Raw genomic sequence first — 18,796 nt, 5'->3', positions numbered from 1 at the left:
CTATGTACAGAATAGAACAACCTGGGACCAGTGAACTTAAAACAGCACCCTTCTATTCTTTATGCCCCTGTCTATGCACTGGAAGAACACCTTTCCATGGTGAGATATCTATGACTATACTTTCTACGGTGAAAGAGATGGAAGGACCTTTATACTGAGTATCACAAGAATTCATGGTCCAAATGGGGGGGGGGAGTTCGGCACAAATCCAAAGCTTGCTGTCACATTCTCTTGACACAGCAGGTCCACTAAAAAACAAAACAAACCCCTGAAATATCCTGGCTCCCCTTCACCTTTCTTTTCCTAATTCCATTTTTTTCCATTATTTCAGAAGACTTTACAAGAGGTAGCATAGCATTTTCTCATTTAAAAGTAGCATTTTTGAAAAAAAAAGAGATGCTACAAACCAGGGATGGGCAGGAGGTAGACTAGAATCTGGTCTCGGTTGGCAAGCATTTCCGATTCCCAGTTGCTTAACAATAAACACAACAAAATGACCTCCCCAACACCCTGAAATTGTATTCTTGAAATTAAGAAAGCTTGCAGGAAGGACACCAGGAGTGAAAGGATTGAGTTTAATCCTGGTGCTCAAAAACAAATTTACGGGCTCAGAAATGCTCATGTTAGTCACTTTACACCTGGCACCAACTAGCGGATTTCAGTATTCCAGTAAAAAGGAACAAGTAAAGGTATATCCTGCAAGCCTGACATGTGTCCACCACATGTGTCCACTACAGAGAAATGAAATGACAGCAGGGCGCAGTGGTTAGAGCAAGCTCTCCCAGTCCATTCAGATGTGTTGGTCTACTGCTCCCGTTAACCAGGTTGGAGAATAGATTTTGAGTTACCACCATTCCAGTCAAGTTGCCCTCTTTTGGATTGGACCAAATCTGACCCAATCCACAGACCTGAATTTCAGGTTCTGCCTCCAGAATCAGGGTTCCTGCTTTCTACCCTGATACCGTAAGATTCTCTTAGTTTCCTCCTACTTGTCAAGGCTGATCATTTGGGGGCGAGCGCATGTGCGGGAGGACAGGGATATTTCCGCGTGCTTGACTGCTGCATGGTAACCACAGATCCTGTGGCTTGGAGCAGGTTGAGTTTCATTAGCTGCAACTGATACGTGTAGACTGTTTACTCAGAATAACTGGCACAGCCAGCTGAAATTAATGCACTCAGAGCGCATTTTGCTCCCAGTGTCTCCATCTGGCTCTCTGCCTGATCCTGTTGCTCCTAATGTTTTGGCTTCTCTTTGCCCCGCTGGGTGAACTGCACTGTCAAAAGGCAGGGAGGAGAACAAACACAAAAGCAACAGCCGACATGCCAAAGTAATGAGAGAGAGAGAGAGAGAGAGAGACTTTAAAACAACCATCACCAGCAGATTGGGTAAGGCAGGCTAGATGGCAGTCAGTGGTTTGCAGTATAGCGCACAGTGGCTAAGAGCCTGAGCTTTGAATCAGGAAGTGTCTACTGCAAATCTCACCACTGCCATGAATTCAACAAGTGGCTTGAGATGAAGTCCCTATCTCCTTGCCTTCCTAGCCTCACCATCTGCTCTCTTCATGCTCTTCAACTTTTAAGAAGTGGCAAAAAGCTCCGTTCATATGTTGTGAGTGCTGTCATGTCTTCAGTCCAACATATGAACCAATTGCTTACACAGACTTTGTTTGGATAAATATATTGATATTTGGAAAGAGTTTCTACTGAATAGGGTAGGTTATTAATAATCATATGCATATTAGCATATATCTATATCTAGCTAGTTAGCTATTTATCTGTCATCTATCTATCACTATATATATTCTGAGGCCCTCCTTCATGTGCCTCCTAAACGAGAATGGGCCTTCTCTGCAGTGGCTCCCCATCTGTGGAATGCTCTCCCCAGGGAAGTTCGCCTGGCACCTTCATTATACATGTTTAGGCACTAGGCAAGAACATTCCTTTTTAACCAGGCCTTTGGTTGATCTGATTTACATCCTATGCCCTTTTAAAATGTTTTTTTTTTTGGGGGGGGGGCTATTGGATTGCTGCTGCTGCTGTTGTTATTATTAATTTATTTTGTGGTTTTGTATCTTGATTTTATTTTGTGAACTGCCCTGAGACCCCCGGGTACAGGGCAGTATATAAATCTAATCAATCAATCAATCAATCAATCAATCAATCAATATCACATTTTTCTTCTTCTTTCTTTTTTCACTTTATTTTGAAAAAAAACACACTTTGAAATACTACTACTACTACTACTACTACTAATAGTATTCCTGTTAAAACAACTGCCACAACCATTGCATATTGGTGCAACATGTTGAACTGAATTTTACACTGAGGGCAGTGTTTAAGTGACTGGGTCAATGGCTGCTGTTATAATTCTGTCAATTCTAGGAAAAGGATCAGTTTTTGGGTGTGTGGGAGCTATGGGTATCCCAGTGTGGCATTTGCCCTCCTAGGTGTGTGACATCATACTGGGTTCATAAGGAAAGGGTTAACTAATTGTAAAATGACTAACCAATTGGAACCCAAGGGGAGGAGTTAGAGTTAGAGTTAGGGTGGTTGAGAAGTCAGTCTGGAGTTAGAGAAGAGATAGAGAGGATAAGTCTGTGGGTTGGGTTAGTCTGATGTGAGAGAATCTGTTAAGAGGAGTCAGTCAAACAGTTGAGATAATCAGTCAGAAGGTATTAGGAAGGTAAAGAAACTAAAGTTAAGAAACTGACAGGAATTATCCGAGAAACCATAAACTTGTTAATGCTTATAAAATAAACTTGTTTATTTGGTTCAATTTTAACTGTCTGGACTCAGTGTGTACCCGAGAGTAACGGGTTGGTGGCAGAGGGGAAGCAAGCACAGTGGTGGCACAGGGATCAATAGACATTTAAACGTCCGGGGACCCTGTGTGATCGCAACACCCAGTATGTATTTGGGGTGGGGTGGGGAATCTGCCAAAACTAGATCGGCTGATGGTTTGCAGGCCTGGCATGGAGGGCTTGCTCAATCCACGGTTTCCCACTTCAAACGTAATAGCAAACAACGGTTTGATGAAACCAGGAAGTAACCTATTAAGTGCTATGCACAAAAGAGAGGGAAGACACATTGAGCCCACAGCTCATTCCTCATTCCCCAGCCCATGAGTTGGAGAGTCATCTGAATTCAGCCATTATCAACTTGTGCTTTCCTCAGAGTTTCTTGTATGTATTGGCCACACCGAAACCTTCAAATTGTCTCGAAATTTCATTTTAGAGGACAGCTCTAGTAATATCCAGAAACTACCTACCGCGGCAAATGCTATCACTCTTAACATTCTAAAATCCTCAATGTTCTTTCCAAGCAGGAATCTTCAAAAGTGACTCTTTAGGCAAAATCCAACGTTGCCACCAATGGCAGGGCAAGATGGACTATACTATCAACATATCACTTATATTCAAGGATGAATGAGAGAAATTGAGTGAGATACACATTTGGTCACCATCTTTGTAGGCCAAGGATCTGAGAAAAATGCAGCTTCTAGAATGTTTGATTGGGATGAATGAATAAGTTCTTAGCCTTGGCTGATGCCTCCCTGCCTAAGAAATTATCTACTCTATTTATCGACGACACGCCTCAAACTTTATGCAGACAGTCTAATCATCCTCTATTCAAACCCTTCTCTAATATTCAAGCACACCAACAGCTGTGACACAGAGGTGGTATAACAGCCAAATCGAGGTTACTCTGTAATCTAGAGATCAAGCACGCAGGGATGAGATCATAAAACAAGTTCTACGTGTTGTTTTTCAAGGGAGAAGGAAGATCAGTTCCTAACCTGCGCATAACCCCTCTCCCTAATGCCCAAGATCCACCTTCTCAGAGAGGAATCAGTTAGATTGTTTGACAGGAAGCTGGCTCACAAATCAAAGTTAATACAGTGCAGGAGGGACACGGGTGGCGCTGTGGGTTAAACCACAGAGCCTAGGACTTGCCAATCAGAAGGTCGGCGGTTCGAATCCCCACGATGGGGTGAGCTCCTGTTGCTCGGTCCCTGCTCCTGCCAACCTAGCAGTTCGAAAGCACGTCAAAGTGCAAGTAGATAAATAGGTACCGCTCCGGTGGGAAGTGTGTAAACAGCGTTTCCGTGCGCTGCTCTGGTTTGCCAGAAGCAGCTTAGTCATGCTGGCCACATGACCCGGAAGCTGTACGCCGGCTCCCTCAGCCAATAAAGCGAGATGAGCACCGCAACCCCAGAGTCGGTCACGACTGGACCTAATGGTCAGGGGTCCCTTTACCTTTACGTTTACCTCGGGCTAAGAACTTAATTCGTTCTGGAGGTCTGTTCTTAACTGAAGTGTCTGTAACCCGAGGTACCACTGTACCTCGATGCCCTCTCTTTTAAAGCATTGGGAGATCCATCTGCAAAAAAACCACACACCACAGTTCCTCAAATGTAATTCTCTATTAAGAAGCTTTATCTGGATAGATAAGCAGCTGGTTCCCATGTCACTAATTGCTGTCTGCTGTGATTTTAAAACATCTGCACCATTGTGCTCATCATTTTCATATTCTAATCACTCTGAATCTTGTGAGGAGCGGGGGAAATAAAATAAAATAAAAAGATATATCGCTGATTGTTTCCCTGGGTTCATTAGTACACAGCCTCCTCGCAGAAAGCGTTAAAGGGCAAACAGAGCATTGATTGGATGCCAGTTCATTTCTGGGCCAAATTCAAGGTGTTCACGTTAGTATTTAAAGCCCTAAATATCTGAGAGACAACCTATTTTGGAAAACGCCAGTACCCAAGACTGTTTAAGAAGTGTTGGCAAATGGAGTTGGCACCAAATTTCCACCTAGAACGAAAACTGAAGTGGATATGGGATGGTGATTAGGCAAAATATCTACTTTTTTATTTTTTAAGGGAATTTCAGTAAGATTACACAAATGCCTCGTGTGAAGCTGAAGTATACCTCTTAGGCCATCTCTAACTCCACAATATGCTTTCTTGGCTCCAAAACCACAGACCCTTTTATTGGAGATGTTGCAGAGTGACACTGGTCCTGAAAGACCTATGTTGGTTCCCAGTATGTTTCCAAGAACAATTCAAAGTGTTGGTGCTGAACTTTAAAGCTCTAAACAAACTCAACCTTTAGACCTGAAGGAATCTCTCCACTTTCTGGCGATTCCCTCACTGCAAGAAATGAAACTACAGGGAACCAAGCAGAGGGCCTTCTCGGTAGTGGCACCGTAGTGGCACCCGCCCTGTGCAATGCCCTCCCATCAGATGTCAAGGAGATGAGTAACTATGTAACCTTTAGAAGACCTCTGAAGGCAGCCCTGTATAGGGAAGCCTTTTAATATGTACAGTGGTAGCTCGGGTTAAGTACTTAATTCGTTCCGGAGGTCTGTTCTTAACCTGAAACTGTTCTTAACCTGAAGCACCACTTTAGCTAATGGGGCCTCTTGCTGCCGCCACGCCGCCGGAGCACAATTTCTGTTCTCATCCTGAAGCAAAGTTCTTAACCCGAGGTAATATTTCTGGGTTATTGGAGTCTGTAACCTGAAGCGCATGTAACCTGAAGCATATGTAACCTGAGGTACCACTGTAATGTTTCACTACGCTTTTATATAGGTATGTTGGTAGCTGTCCAGAGGGCTGGGCAACCCAGTCAGATAGGTGGGATACAAATCATAAAATTATTGTAATTGTTGTTGTTAATTTTGGCTCCCTACATGTAGATTATGAGCTTTACACAAGCTACGCATCCTTAGGGCAAGTTACACACACATCTTTAGTTAAAAGAACTTTCTATATGTGTTGATTATTGGGAGCTGGAAAGAGCTATAGCTTCAAGTTTCAGTCTATATTTAGTCCTGAACTGCTTGGTTCGCTTTTTAGCCAAATACTAATGAAATATTGCTGTAACGCTGGTGGGTCCTCCCTCCCTCCACCCCCAACTTTGTCCATCTCTAGAGATGTTTTTTTCAATAACAGCCTAGCTATCTTCAGAGGGCAGTATTAGGAGGAACAGACTCTGGGAAAATCCAGAACAATAGAATTCTTCTGTCAACTCGAACAAAGGGCCCGTCACTGCTGACATAACAAATCCATTTAAATATTGTGCCTGAGCGCAACACAGTTTGGCGGTTCGGTTTTTAGGCAGCTGTGTGAGAACAATCAGACCTTGAGTACAGTACAACAGCCCTACTTACAAAAACTTGACCCCTCCCACACCAAGCGGATAACCCTTCTTTGAACAATGCGGCAGTGTCAAGCCGCTTTAAATGGGCCTCAAGTACTGCTTAGAAATGCCAAGGTTTTGCCACTGTAGGCAAAGAGGTTGCGACGACTTTCAGAGGGATTGCTTCTGTGCATCTACTATTTCATGCAAAGTAACTCCACCTTTGAAAACGTCCCCATTCCCTGACAAAGAACGGGTATTATTAACACAGTGTGGCTGGGAAGGCTGCCATTTCCAGAGAGGGGATGCCATCTAACTTTCAAGGGCTTTAAACATCAACACATCACAGGATGCAGGAACACTAGAGGACTCCCATGAGATCTGCCTCTACCGATCAAGTGACCTTCGCAGATGTCCAAGCCAGTGTTAGAAACTCAGACATACAAGCTAGACACCAAATGGCCCCTTAAACCAGGGTTATCACCGGCAAAATGGAATATGTAGTCAGTGGCATAGCAAGGTTAGGTGGTACCCGGAAACTTTCTTGTCTCCCCCTCCCATTGAATTTTTGTTTTGTTTTTGCCTGCAAAAATGGTTCAACTTTATTTCATATTTTCTTACAAAGGAATGTGGATTCTGGGCCTCTGATAACAAGCAGGCGACTGTGGACAGATACATAAATCTACAGGATGGATTGTGTTATGGTTTGTGTTATTTTATTTATAACAGGCATGTCCCAAGCGACTGTGATCTACTCCAACTATTAATTCACCAATGTTGTTGAGCTTTTTTCGCTGAGATCGCCCCCCTCAGAGGTGACACCCGGGGCGAACCGTCCCCACCTTGTAGTTGCCATTTGGGGGGGCAGATGGTTCGAAAGTCGTATTATTATATTTTTGTACCTGTCATTCATTCTGATTGTGCAGACAAAATACCACAGACAGAATTCTATAAGATGTGTTGCTAGTGTGTAAAAACAGGCAAAATCCAAGGAACCCCAGGCACGATTTCTGTTCTCATCCTGAAGCAAAGTTCTTAACTTGAGGTACTATTTCTGGGTTAGCGGAGTCTGTAACCTGAAGCATCTGTAACCCAAGGCACCACTGTAATAATAAATTGTTGTTGTTGTTGTTGTTGTTGTTGTTGTTATAGGCTCAGGAGCCTATAACAGGAGCCTATTTTTTTCCTGGCCAGGGTGGCAAGTCTAATTATACTGGGTAAAATTAAATCTGTAGCCAAATCCTCACTGTAAAGGAAAACATCTCTATTTATTCTACTACCTTGCGTTGATTTTGTTTTACCTTCTGAAGGGAGGGAGCACAGGTTTGGATCTGAAAAAGCCAATGTAAATATGAAGGCAAACAAATCTACCCTTGAAAAGTTCAGAAGACACATTTTGGATGTTCATTAATATTAACAAGTTTTGAACTGCGCATTTGTACCCTTCCAAGAAGCACAGCAATGTTTGTTTGCGTTTGAACATGTGCACAGGAGACTTTGATCACTCGCGGTACTCCGTGGCGTTCACCTACATTCAAGTCGTTTGTTTGCATTTGTTGATTTGCATTTTGTTCGGCTCTGGAATTTAGGAGGACAGATTTACAGGATGTTGAAGGCAGCAGCTTACTTGTCAAAGGCACCCAACAGGTTGCCGCAACAAGCAGCCGGCTTTCACGGGGCTGGGTGGCAGGAGAGGGATGTAGAAGCAGCACATCTCTGGGACCAAGGCCTAAGCAGAATCCTGGAGGCTGGAGAATCCAGAGTCAGGAAAGCAGGCATAGAAGGCTATGCTGAATGTTGCCCAAGGAAAACCCAAGTCTGTTTCCCCAACTTGGGTCTCCAGCAGTTTTTGGACTACAACTCCCAGCATCCCTAGCTAGCAGGACCAGTGGTCAGGGGTGATGGGATCGATAGGTTTTCTGTGATGGTTGAGTCAACCAGGAACAACCCTATGGACCTCTGGTTCTTTGATTGGCAAGCCCTGAATTGCTTACCACAAAAGGCAGCAGGTCACAGATCTCCAAAGTTCCACGTTTTAGACCTGGTGGCTCCCAGCAACATTGCCCAGATGCGACAAATGAATGACAATCAGGCAAGCGAACCATAAACTCATCTGATGAATTTATATGCCATCTTTCATTATGAAATAGGGAAGTACTGAAAATCTTTCAGAAGCTAAAAGCTGAAGGCAACAAGGTGGACTTTCTGGAGAAAGGCTTCCATAACTAAGAAGGCCCTCTGGTTGTTAGCTACCTCATCTTTGAAGGCAGGAACACCTGGAGCAAGGCCTTGGATGACGACTGTAATGGGCAGGCAGGTAGATGCAGAGGCAGATATTCTATCGGGTATCCTAGCCCCATGTCTGGGAGGGATGGGGAACTTGTGGCCATCAGATATTGCTGGATGCCCAGTTCCCATCAGTTGCAACCTGCATGGCCAATGGTCAGACATGATGGGAGTTTAAGTTCAACAGCCAACAGAGGGCCACATCCAAGAGGGAGCAATTTGAATTGTGCTCTAATGCAAAGCAGCAACCAGTGTCACCTCGTAAGTACTGGTGAGATATGTCTCCAACAACAGATCCCTGCCAGAAGACTAGCAAGTCCATGTTTTGGAATTGCTGTAGTTTCCAAACAGCCCTCAACAGCAATCCCAGGTACAAAGCAAACCAAATAATGGAGCTAAAGTTGATTCGTAGGTAACAGCAAAATTCTAATTGATGACAGAACAGTGTCGGGGCCACTGCTCATTTCTCTGCTGCTACCGCCTGTGCAACAACACCTGTCTGCTGTCCTGCAACACTGCAACATGTGCTGGTGCAAGAACTCATGCCTAGGCTCCTTTGTGTGGAAGACCAGAAGATTGGGTCATGCAATCATGGCTATACTCATTAAAATAAAAATCTTATGTTAAGTTGTAATGAGGACCATATTAGACCTTTGCTGTAGCTAAGCCTTGAACTCCTCCCGCATCTCTTGTGCATCTCTCTGAACAACAACCACAACAAAAGTGAGCTAGGACCAGTCACCAGCTCTCAGCCTAACCTACATCACAGAGTTGTTGTGAGATTAAAGTAGAGAGCGAAGGGAACCATGTATGCCATCTAAACGGCCTCGTCCCTGTATACCTGAAGGAGCGTCTCCACCCCCATCGTTCTGCCCAGACGCTGAGGTCCAGCGCCGAGGGCCTTCTGGTGGTTCCCTCATTGCGAGAAGCCAAGTTACAGGGAACCAGGCAGAGGGCCTTCTCGGTAGTGGTGCCTGCCCTGTGGAAAGCCCTCCCGTCAGATGTCAAAGAGATAAACAACTACCTGACATTTAGAAGACATCTGGAGGCAGCCCTGTTTAGGGAAGTTTTTAATGTGTGACATTTTAATGTATTTTTAATCTTTGTTGGAAGCTGCCCAGAGTGGCTGGAGAAACCCAGCCAGATGGGCGGGGTACAAATAATAAATTATTATTATTATTATTATTATTATTATTATTATTATTATTATTATTATTATCTTGAGCTCCTTGGAAGAAGGTCAGATAGAAATATAACAGCAGCAGCAATAGATGATCAATCTAGAGTTTTACTCACTAGGCCACAGTTCCTCCTGTATCTTCCACCTCTTTCTGCTCTGCCACTTCCTTGCTAAAACAAACAGAAGAAACTCGCATGTATCATAAACCTGCTGTGCTCAGTGAAATAAAGTTCTCTGGGGGGGATCTTTCCAGGTACTTCTGTGCACAACGAAACCTGATTTTGCTGGTGTGAAAGGAAAGGGCAGAGCTGCAGCAAATGTTGCAAACACAGAGAACGTGTCTCAGCCCGAGTAAATATTTAAACAACGGGCGTATAAAACAGAAGCTCTGGAAAGGAACCTTGTGCAAAAGCAAGAGTGGGAGGATCTGCGTTAATCTTTCATAAACCAAACCTTGAGTTGCTTCTTCATCAAGCATCTATATATCAGCCAAGAGTTCTGATTAAGGGAAAGCAAACTGACAACTGTGCTAAAGTGCGGCTTTAGATCGCCAGTATTTCCTAGTGCTTGATGAAAAGAGGAGCCTGCCTTTGACTTGTTGTAAGGCAATGCCATTGGCTCAGGCTTCAGCGATTCTGCTTGCCTTGGCAAACGAGGGGATGCCCTCTGGTTGGTATGGCGAGCAGCCAGCCTTACTGCCAGCTCTGAAGCTACAGGTAGGCAGAGATAATCCTGGTAGTTGCATGGCCATTCCTGAGATATTCCCAGTGCCAAAGGTGGGAGTAAGTTTTGGGTTGTTGGGCCCAGAGAACCTTGGCTTGAATTTCCACATTCAGTTCAGACCAGGCCAACAATGCCCGAAGAAAGGAAGAACAAAGCTGTTGTGATGCTTTGGTCTGCTAGTAAAACAAGACATTAGAGATAATGGGAAAACTCTTATCAAAATATAAGCCAAAACTAATGTGGTACCAGTCTAAATGGCTCTGATGGCTGTTGAAGCAGATATCCTCTTGGAAGCTATTCAACATTTTGGGGGCTGGAATCTACTTTAGCTTACCAAACACTGCCAAAGGTTCATCTTTGTTCCATGGACTTGAAGCATGCAAAGTCTCAAGATGGTGAAGAAGAAGAAGAGTTTGGATTTGATATCCCACTTTATCACTACCCTAAGGAGTCTCAAAGTGGCTAACAATCTCCTTTTCCCTTCCTCCCCCACAAGAAATACTCTGTGAGGTGAGTGAGGCTGAGAGACTTCAGAGAAGTGTGACTAGCCCAAGGTCACCCAGCAGCTGCATGTGGAGGAGCGGGGAATCGAACCCAGTTCACCAGATTACGAGTCCACTGCTCCTAACCACTACACCACACTGGTTGAGAGATGCACCACTTCTACATGGGAAAGTAAGAGTGGTTAAGAATAAAAATGGTATCCCATGTGAAGTGACTTGGGAGCCTTTGACAGATAAACATGACACCTGCGAGGAATGGATTTGGGAGGCCTTGATTGTGATAGAGAAGAAACAGGAAGAGAGGGCCATAAAAGGTTATTGTATGTGGTGGCAATGTAAAATCATTAAAAAGGCCCGGGAGAAGACATACAAAGACTGGAAAAGGTTTGGGGAAATGACTGTTGTTAAAAAATATTGAAGTCATGATATTGAGATATTCAGGTTTTGTTCGACTTACTGAACAAAAGACCTGTACTCAAGTGTGGACGCCAGGCCAAGACCAGCCAGCCCAGAAGGAAGAAGCCACTGCCAAAGAAGATAAAGAAGATTGGCAAAATAAACTATTGAATTATGCAGGACAAATTAGTTAACTTGAAACCCAGAAAGAAAGAGGACTTCGAAATTTAAAAAGGGATAAATGTTCAATGCATAGCTTTAAAGCTTTTGTGTATAGATTTCTTACATTAGTATAACTTTCAAAATTCACTTGCAACAAGATGAAGTAGATTTAAACTTGAAATATTAAGTGTGTAAGGTTTTAAGGACGTGTGCGAACGAATATCAAGCCATGAAACCAAGAAGGGGGGAGGGAAGTCAACCAAAATTAAGGTTTAAAAATCTGTTGAAGTTCTTTTGGAAAATGTAATAAATTGTTATGGGGGGGGGGGAGAGATGCACCACTTCTATCGTCCTAGGATTCACTTGTCGTTTATGGTGACCCAATTTGTAGACTGTGATACCTGTTTTTTCTCCCTCCCTCGGTGCTCTGGGTCAACCTGCAAGCCATCTAGCTTAATCTGACCAAACTGGGACATTGCTTAATCCATCCTGTCAAAGACTCATTCTCACAATTTAAGGAGGATGTTGAGAAACTGGGGCGTGTGCAGAGGAGGACAACCAAGATGATCAAAGGTCTGGAAACCAAGCTGTATGAGGAACATTTGAAGGAGCTGGGTATGTTTAGCCAGGAAAGGAGGAGATTGAGAGGAGACATGAGAGCCATCTTCAAATATCTCAAGGGTTGGCCCATGGAAGAGGGAATAAACTTGTTTTCTCCTCTACACTGGAAGGTAGGACACAAACCAATGACTTCAAGAAATGAGATTCCGACAAAACACCAGGAAGAACTGTTTAACAGTGGAACAATCTCCCTTGGGAAGTTGTGGACTCTCCTTCCTTGGAGGTCTTTAAGCAGCGGTTGGATGGCCATCTGTCATGGATGCTTGAGCTGAGATTCCAGCATTGCAGTGGGTTGGATTGGATGACACTCAGGGTCCCTTCCAACTCTACAATTCTACGATTCTATTATTCATCTCAGGAATTTCAATCTGCAGGTGTCTATTATATCTCACCATTTCCTCTCCCGTTTCCCCCGTCCAGTGTGAATTTACACCTAATAAAACTTGCAAAATTGCATTTTACTTTTGACACATAAATACACAGAACTAGGTTGCGTCATGGGGCATGAAAGCCCAGCAATACAGCCACTCCGCCGGAAAGCTTGCTGCAGAGAAAATGACGTGGAGGCCCTTTTATGATCTGAGAAATGACTGTTTTTACAGCGCACTAAATAAAGCCTACTATTGGAGCTGGAGCTTTGTAATTGAAGAAGCTTCTGCTCTTGCTGAGAGGCACTCAGACACAGAGCATGCAGAAATGGGTGTGCGGATCTGAGTACTTTCCTACATTACAGAGAGCCTTCAGTGTGAAACTGCTCCCTGCCCTCCTGCAAGTGACACAGGCCCTTGTTTAAAGCAGCTAGAGCAGCGGTTCTCAACCTGTGGGTCCCCAGATGTTGTTGGACTACAACTCCCATCATCCCTGAGCTCTGGCCTTCCTAGCTAGGGATGATGGGAGTTGTAGTCCAACAACATCTGGGGACCCACAGGTTGAGAACCGCTGAGCTAGAAGAAGTCAAAGTGAAGGTTTACTGTTGTCTGCAACCAGATCTGCACAGCCCATGGGTAGGCAAACTAAGGCCTGGAGGCTGGCTCTGGCTCAATCACCTTCTAAATCTGGCCCGCGGACGGTCTGGGAATCAGCGTGTTTTTCCATGAGCAGAATGTGTCCTTTTATTTAAAATGCATCTCTGGGTTATTTGTGGGGCATGGGAATTCGTTCCATTGTCTTCTTCAAAATATAGTCCAGCTTCCCATAAGGTCTGAGGGACAGTGGACCGGCCCCCTGCTGAAAAAGTTTGTTGTTGTTTAGTCGTTTAGTCGTGACCGACTCTTCATGACCCCATGGACTAGAGCACGCCAGCCACTCCTGTCTTCCACTGCCTCCCGCAGTTTGGTCAGACTCATGTTTGTAGCTTCGAGAACGCTGTCCAACCATCTCGTCCTCTGTCATTCCCTTCTTCTTGTGCCCTCAATCTTTCCAAACATCAGGGTCTTTTCCAGGGAGTCTTCTCTTCTCATGAGGTGGCCAAAGTACTGGAGCCTCAGCTTCACGACCTGTCCTTCCAGTGAGCACTCAGGGCTGATTTCCTTCAGAATGGATCGGTTTGATCTTCTTGCAGTCCATGGGACTCTCAAGAGTCTCCTCCAGCACCATAATTCAAAAGCATCAATTTTTTGGCGATCAGCCTTCTTTATGGTCCAGCTCTCACTTCCATACATCACTACTGGGAAAACCATGGCTTTAACTATACGGACCTTTGTTGGTAAGGTGATGTCTCTGAAAAAGTTTACTGACCCCCAAATCTGAGAACCTTTATACCAACTTCCCCCACCCCAAACATTTTCAAGGCAAAAAGGCTTCTGAGTCCATGTGTGCATTCAAACCATCCTAAATAAAACGAACACAATCCCTGCCTTCCACCTTGTTTATACCTATTCACAACCTGAGGTACCACTTTAATAATAATTTTAATAATAATTTATTATTTATACCCCGCCCATCTGGCTGGGTTTCCCCAGCCACTCTGGACAGCTTCCAACAAAACACTAAAATACAATAACCTATTAAACATTAAAAGCTTCCCTAAACAGGGCTGCCTTCAGATGTCTTCTAAAAGTTTGGTGGTTATTTTTCTCTTTGACATCTGGTGGGAGAGCGGGTGCCACTACCGAGAAGGCCCTCTGCCTGGTTCTCTGTAACTTGGCTTCTCGCAACGAGGGAACCCCCAGAAGGCCCTCTGCGCTGGACCTCAGTGTCCAGGTAGAACGATGGAGGTGGAGACGCTCCTTCAGGTAACTTTAGCTAATGGGGCCTCCCACTGCTGCCGCACCGCCGCTGTGCGATTTCTCTTCTCATCCTCAAGCAAAGTTCTTAACCCGAGGTACTATTTCTGGGTTAGCAGAGTCTGTAACCTGAAGCGTCTGTAACCCGAGGTACCTCTGTATACATCGGAAAAAGCTTTTGGACGGTAAAAGCTGTTCAGCAGTGGAATGGATTCCCTTGGGAGGTGTTGGACGCTCTTTCCTTGGAGGTTTTTAAGCAGAAGTTGGACGGCCATCTGTCATGGATGCTTTAGTTGAGATTCCCTAATCGAAGGGGGTTGGACTAGATGATCTTTGGTATCCTTTCCAACTCAATAGTTCTTTGGTTCCATGATCTCTTTTCAAAGGGTTTAGTACTTCTTTGCAAAAGGTGAAAACTTCACTCAGGGCAAACATTTCATTAATTCCACCCCTACCCCTTTTCTCATTTTGGCTCGGCACCTGATGAAATCGTCTCTCTTCTAAGTAAAAAGCTTCTGGGAAATGATATATAATGAGATGAAAAAGATGTTGAAATATACATTTTTTAAAAAAAAAATCCAGAAGCATTTTTACTTGGTATTGTAAGTGATGATATTAACAGACAGGACAAAAAAATTGTTTTTATATGCAACAACAGCAGCAAGAGTATTGTTGGCACAGAAATGGAAACAAGAAGAATTACCAATGAAAGAAGAATGGCAGATGAAATTAATGGACTATGCAGAATTAGATAAGATGACAGGAAGGATTCGAAACCTGCAGAACCAAAGATTCTCAGAAGACTGGAATAAATATGTGAACTATTTGAAAAGCAACTATAATCAGCAGATTACGCTAGTAGGACTGCAAGAAGTTTTGTAAGGAGGAGGAATATATGAAATATTGTAAGGAAGGCTAGGATGAGATAGTTAATAGATAAGATAATTAAAAGCAATAGTGAAATGTAAATTAAGTGAAAAAATTGGAAAATTTTCAGATGTGGTTGATGGAAGTCCAAAAAAAAACAAAAAACTGTATAAGATGTGACCTATGTTGAATGACTGTTGAAAATGATATATTAAAAAATGAATATATATATATATAAAACAAGAAATCCTCTCACTTTTCCCCAAGCCCCTGGTGTTTTTGGTTTGTTTGTTTTTTGCTATGATTTCACTTCTGTGTACTTGATATTGCTTTTCACCAGTACTTAGTCCAGTTTATTGAAGAGGCCTTGATTATTCAGGGACTCGTGTATTCAACATAAGAAGAAATTGGTTTCCTTCCCAATTATCAAACTATCAGAGCCTGCTTCAGCTTGCTTCAACCCCTGCTGCACTCAAGTTGCTTTCTGCAAGAATTAATTTGGTAATAGCAGCTCAATGAGGTAAATGGTAATAAGAATGACGAGCTAAGATAATACAGTTCACAGCTTTCGCTGCAGTTTTTTAATGCCTGCTTCCAGGTGAAATCAGCATCTTCCTGACATCTTCAATTTATAATCAAGTTATCATTAACGATGCAAAAGAACTTAAAAACCAGCAGATCCACTTTAAATGGGAAGGGAGTGTTGCCGATTCAATCTCAACTGCAGCAAATCCAGGATAGAAAGAAGTGTTTAGTGACATTTTAGATACTTGGGGATTATGCGTAACTCTCAATAGGCACCATCCTAGAAGAGGTGTTCTTTCCTGTGTAAGAGTAAAGAAGAATGCCTCTTTAAAGATGTTATCTGCCACCCATGGGAATACTTGTGTTTCAGCAGTGCAGGTTGAATGCAGAGAAAGAGCAGTTCTGGGATCCTTTGTTGTTGTTTAGTCGTGTCCGACTCTTCGTGACCCCATGGACAGGCCCTCCTGTCTTCCACTGCCTCCCGCAGTTTGGTCAAACTCATGCTGGTAGCTTCAAGAACACTGTCCAACCATCTCGTCCTCTGTCATCCCCTTCTCCTTGTGCCCTCCATCTTTCCCAACATCAGGGTCTTTTCCAAGGAGTCTTCTCTTCTCATGAGGTGGCCAAAGTATTGGAGCTTCAGCTTCAGGATCTGTCCTTCCAGTGAGCACCTAGGGCTGATTTCCTTCAGAATGGATAGGTTTGATCTTCTCGCAGTCCATGGGACTCTCAAGAGTCTCCTCCAGCACCATAATTCAAAAGCATCCATTCTTCAGCGATCAGCCTTCTTTATGGTCCAGCTCTCACTTCCATACATCAGTACTGGGAAAACCATAGCTTTAACTATACGGACCTTTGTTGGCAAGGTTATGTCTCTCCTTTACTTTTACTTTTTTCAGAGGAGGGTAAAGACGTAATTGGTTGGAGAGCAAGTGCAACTTTCCTTGCTCCCACAAGTGAATAAGATAATAACGAAGGGGTTATTTGGGTGGGTACACCTTTCCTTTCCTATAATGGGGTTCCTCCTTCAGGCTGGAAGTTTTAATGGCCCTCATGTTAAGCTAATGCACTTCAAAATTTACCACGTCACCACTGACAAAAGGAGGAAGAGGGGAATGGGGAAACCTTTCATTGATGAAAAGGGATTTACTTCACTAAACTTTGGATTCCTATATTGTATCAACTTCAAACTATGATCTTCATCTCCGATGTAATCGGTATGGCTGGGTGATATAACGTCCAAAACTGTTTAAAGTCTGTATCATGATATCGGTTTCATAATTTTTGACCTGACAATATATCGTGAATCATGATGTGTGTGTTTTGCTATGCAAAGATAACATTGTGGGGAAAACCCATAAGCCAGCCAACGCTTCTACATAGCTCCATCCTTATTTCAGGTATATCACAATGTTTAGCTTTTGATATATTGCAATGTTGAAAACCAGATATTGGCCAGCCCTTGTAATCAGCCAATGTAACACAAAACCATGGATAATAATAACAAGGGAAGATTGGAGAGGAAGTGTAAGTTTTAGAAACCATGGTTTTCAGGGAGCTCATACTACTTCTGCTCAGGACCCTAGTTTGATATACAGCCAGAATCCATGACTTCTTGTGGCCCTGTAAATTATTCCTACAATGATGAGACTTTTATACCTTTTCCAGCCAGTGTACAATCTATTCACACTACAGTGATACCTCAGGTTACATACGCTTCAGGTTACAGACTCTGCTAACCCAGAAATAGTACCTCGGGTTAAGAACTTTGCTTCAGGATGAGAACAGAAATTGCGTGGCGGCAGCGGGAGGCCCCATTAGCTAAAGTGGTGCTTCAGGTTAAGAACAGTTTCAGGTTAAGAACGGACCTCCGGAACGAATTAAGTACGTAACCAGAGGTAGCACTGTACATGTGTTTCACATAAACTATTTTGGAATGACGCAGAGTCCCACAAACTTTTATTTCAGCATTTTAGCAATTCCCCCAATGAAATCAGCCACCTTAGAATTGGGGGGGGGGGGAGGGAAGAGAAGAAGATAATCCTGCCCAAAAGGTAAAACCATTTAGAGATAAAGTAGATTTTCTAAGTATATAAACGTCTCAGGTCTTTAGATCTAGGATTATCCCGCAAGTTGCATATTCCATTAAGAAAATGGACTGTCTTCCGCCTCGCGGTATGAAATTCCCATTTGTTGAACAAAATATCAGACATTAAAAGCATGACATTTTTATGGATAGGAAACCTGACACAGAAATGAATCTCATCCACATTAAGCCCTGGTTATGTAAAACTCTTTACCGTGGGAGTTAGAAGGAAATCCCATCATATTTGATGAGACAAAGGAAAACACTCCCCAGCCTCCAAGCTGGCCTGACTTTCTTTCTCTCTCTCTCCCTCCCCACCTCCCTTCTTTCCTTCTCTCTCGCTTTAATGGCAGCTGTTTGAAGCTTCAAGGGAGAAGCTTAAGGTGGAATGCAGGACAGGCGCTGAACAAAGACCTGGAGAGGTAGTCAAAAGGGTCCTTCCAGTCAAGATAGGTTTCACAGCACCTGAAGGAGCGTCTCCACCCCCATCGTTCTGCCCGGACGCTGAGGTCCAGCGCCGAGGGCCTTCTGGCGGTTCCCTCATTGCGAGAAGCAAAGCTACAGGGAACCAGGCAGAGGGCCTTCTCGGTAGTGGCGCCCGCCCTGTGGAACGCCCTTCCATTAGATGTCAAAGCGATAAATAACTACCTGACATTTAGAAGACATCTTAAGGCTTCAGGGAAGTTTTTAATCTGTGATATTTTACTGTATTTTTGGTTTCTATGGAAGCTGCCCAGAGTGGCTGGGGAAACCCAGCCAGATGGGCGGGGTACAAATAATAAATTATTATTATTATTATTATTATTATTATTATTATTGACAATGTCTCACATTCTTAATCTCTGGGTTGTGGGTTCAAGCCCCACATTGGACAAAAGACCCCTGCATTGCAAGGGGTTGGACTAGATGACCCTTCCAACTCTACAAGGTGCTGATTTAAGGCGCTGGTTCTAACCTTTAAAGCCCTACACCACCTGGGACAAGGGACACGGGTGGCGCTGTGGGTTAAACCACAGAGCCTAGGACTTGCCAATCAGAAGGTCGGCATTTCAAATCCCCACAACGGAGTGAGTTCCCGT

At 43.7% G+C, this 18,796-nt stretch overlaps 1 protein-coding gene across 2 annotated transcripts in view; it reads right to left on the bottom strand.

The window, feature by feature from the left end:
* SETBP1 (SET binding protein 1) overlaps positions 1–18,796 on the bottom strand; it is a 273,291-nt gene that overhangs the window by 82,401 nt on the left and 172,094 nt on the right. The window lies entirely within an intron of this gene.

The sequence above is a fragment of the Podarcis pityusensis genome (genome assembly GCF_964106645.2).
Source record: "Podarcis pityusensis genome assembly, chromosome: 11".
Classification (NCBI taxonomy): Eukaryota; Metazoa; Chordata; class Lepidosauria; order Squamata; family Lacertidae; genus Podarcis; species Podarcis pityusensis.
Note: the sequence above shows the minus strand (reverse complement) of the source record. Positions and strands in the feature narration are given on the sequence as shown.